Source organism: Ictidomys tridecemlineatus, chromosome 1, assembly GCF_052094955.1.
Source record: "Ictidomys tridecemlineatus isolate mIctTri1 chromosome 1, mIctTri1.hap1, whole genome shotgun sequence".
NCBI classification, from domain to species: Eukaryota; Metazoa; Chordata; class Mammalia; order Rodentia; family Sciuridae; genus Ictidomys; species Ictidomys tridecemlineatus.
Genome location: NC_135477.1, coordinates 122,988,677 through 122,992,019, shown reverse-complemented (window position 1 = coordinate 122,992,019; position 3,343 = coordinate 122,988,677).

Below are 3,343 nucleotides of genomic sequence, written 5' to 3'. Positions count from 1 at the left end.
CAATGAATATCCCATAAGAGCTTCAGACTGAGGAATCATCACAAAGTTAGGAGGAAGTGTTAAGCACTAGCCTAGCATGCACAAAGCTCTGAGTTCCGTCCCAGCACCTAGAAAGAGAGAGAGGGAGAGAGAGAGGAAAGAAAGGAAAGAAAAAGAGAAGAGAGAAAAAAAATCCTTTCCTAGGAATGGAAATTCCAGGTTGCCCCAAGTGAATCCAGCCAACTCCGAAGTTTGGCTGAGCCTCTAAACAGCATCAGATGATCCTGCACTCTGGATCCTGGGCTACTGCTTCCCTTCCTGGAGAGCTGTTCCATCTTGGAGGCACTGTCATGCTTTGGCTTGAGTTTAGAAAGAGCAGAAGATTCCAAAAACCTGACAGGAGAAGTCTAAGCTGAAAGTCTGAAGTGTCAACCACACCTTTCCCAGGGTAAGTCAGCTCCCTGAGGGCTCAAGTCCACATAGCATGCTCTCCACTGAGGAGTGGAAGCATAACTTTATTGTCTCAATTACAGAACTAATCTTTGGATGCTATAAGACCCACTATATACCCTTGGATGAATTCTCTTTGTGTCTCAACTCTTCATATGGAAAACAGTCAAACAAGCACAAATACAACCTATGGGAATTTTCTGCAAATCTGTGGTGTCCCTCAGTGGAGTCATTTATTGCTGTTTAGTTGGACACTGGCCTTTGGATCCAAGTAAACCTGAGATTAGACTTTGGCTGTGTTGTATACCAGCTATGCGACCTTGGGCAGAACACTGCTGCTGTTGCTCTCAAAGCCTTTGAGGCCTTGCCTGTTGTTCTAGGGAGGGTGAAATGAGGTGATGGGTATGACGGACTTAGTACGGTGCCAGGCACACAGTGGGCAGGCAGAGCTTGGTGCTTAGTTATAAAGACATCCCTGCTGGTTTCATTTACAAGTTTCATTCAAAACAGTTGAGAAGTCCTATGTGTTCTTGGCATTTTAGCTGGCAGGTGTGATCTGAAGTCATCCTTCAACTAAAATAGATTACTTTCTCCCCTTCTAAATTGTAAGCAGAATTAATCTGGAATAAGGCAATGAAGTCTTATACTAATAACACTTTTGTTCTGATATTTCATTTGGAAAAAGTTCAGTCCACACTAAGTCTTACAAAGATCATTCCAACCACCTACTTATCAAGGAAAGCCAACATTCCTATTGCACTTTATCTTGACTGTTTTACTGCCCAAACTTTATATATCTATTCTAAGATTCAATATAAGACCTAGAGTAGGTTTGATTCTGAATACAGTGAACAGATAAGATACTTCTCCTTTCTTTTTTTCCTTTCTTTCTTCTTTCCTTTTTATTATTTTTAAATTTTTTGTGATCAAACCAGGGTCTCACCCATGCGAGGCAAGTGCTCTGCCACTGAGCTACACCTCTAGCCTTACTCCTTTATTAAAAGTTACTCTTAGCAGGTATTTTATAATTCTTCTCCTCTTTCTTTCTTCTAGATCAGTGGTCAGTTCTCTATAATTTCAAGTCATACATTTTAAAGACTCAAGATACCCTTTAGTTCACATTAATTACAAGTACATCCATTTGAATTGGAAGTTTTTTCTTTCTTTCTTTTTTCTCTTTTTGGTTTTTTTTTTTTTTTTGCTGTTGTTGTTGTTGTTGTTGCTTGTTTTTAGACAAGCTATTGCTCAGTTTCCTAGGCTGACCTTAAACTCATGATCTTCCTGTCTCAAACTCCCCCAATAGTTGGGATTATAGGCATGCATCACGGTGCCTGGCTGAACTGGAAAAATTCTAACCTGAATATTCTAACAGCTTTTTGTCACTACGCCAAAATACCCGAGATTAGACTTTTAATTACTCCCAACATGTATTATATATTATATGGCTTTTAATTACTTATAAAAGAAAATGTTTATTTTGGCTCACAGTTTTGGATGTGATCTCTGGTGGGGATGTGGATGGCAACATCAGAGAGCTTGTCGCAGAGCAAAGTGCTCCTCTTTTCATGGCTAGGAAGCAAATGAAGAAAAGGAAGGATCTGGGGTCCCATAATGCCCTTGGAGGCACACCCCAGTGACCTAAGGACTTCCCAATAGGCCCCACCTCCTCAAGAGTCTACCACCTCCCAATAGCTCCACCTTAGGGTCCAAACCTTTAATACCTGGACCTTGGGGGGACATTCAACAGCTCAACCATAGCAAGTAATAAGAGAACTTTCTAAAGTTAGCTGGCTACAGGACCTGCTTGAGCTACTGGAAGGTGGGTAGTAGACTATAAGAATCAGAATATGATTTTTCTCTCTCTCCTTTCTCTCTGTCAATAACAGTTGACATTGATCTAAATATGCAATGTGAAAAAAAATAGCTTTTTGTTGTTTTAAGACACTAATACTCTAGGGATATTGGTTTCTACAGCACATTCTATCTTATCTTGACTCATAAAGCAAAGATATAAATGTATTTTGCAGGTATAATAGGCATACCTACATCCTCTCATCTTGGTGGACAATTAACTTCCAGAAGGTAGTTAGTGAACTACCACCAACATCAGACTAGTTTTAACTCATTAGCAGAATCAAAGAACTATTGCCTCTATGCCATCATGATAATGAGAAACATGGTTCCTAAATTCGTATTCCCAGCTAAACTCTCCTTATTTGTCAATAGACTAATTCTTTGATAACCTGGGAAGAATCCAGAGTGGGCTGTCTCTCCCTCATCCTCAGGTACTTCCCAGGTGAGTTAGAGAGCTAGGGCTGACCTTAAACTGAGAATACCTTAAGAAATACCACCTTGTGTTAGTCAGGTTTTTCATTGCTGTGGCAAAATACCTGAGAAAATCAACTTAAAGGAAGAAAGATTTATTTTGGCTCATGGTTTCAAAGGTTTTGATCTATGGTCAGCTGGCTCCATTGCCATGGGTCTGAGGCAAGGCAGAACATCATGGTAGGGAGTGCAGTTTCACCTCAAGATGACCAGAAAGCAGAGAGAGAAAGGGGAAGGGGCAAGAGTTCCAATATACCTTTCAAGAGTATACCTGCAGTGTCCTAGTTCTTTCAATTAGGCCCCCCCTTCCCAATAATAAAATAAATAAATAATTTAAAATAAATATGTAAAAAGTTCCCAGCCTTTCCAGTAGTGCCACCAGCTGGGGACCAAGCATTTAACACATGAGTCATTGAGACTCCATTCCAGATCTGAACTACAGCATTATCCATCCCAAGTAGCCCTCACTCCAGGGAATTTATTATCTGTACCTTAAGTCTCCATAGAAGGGCTCAAGGTTGGTACCAATCTTTTTTCTTTTTTTTTATGTTGGAAAAAAGAAATTCTAATTTAGAATTAGACAGCTGGA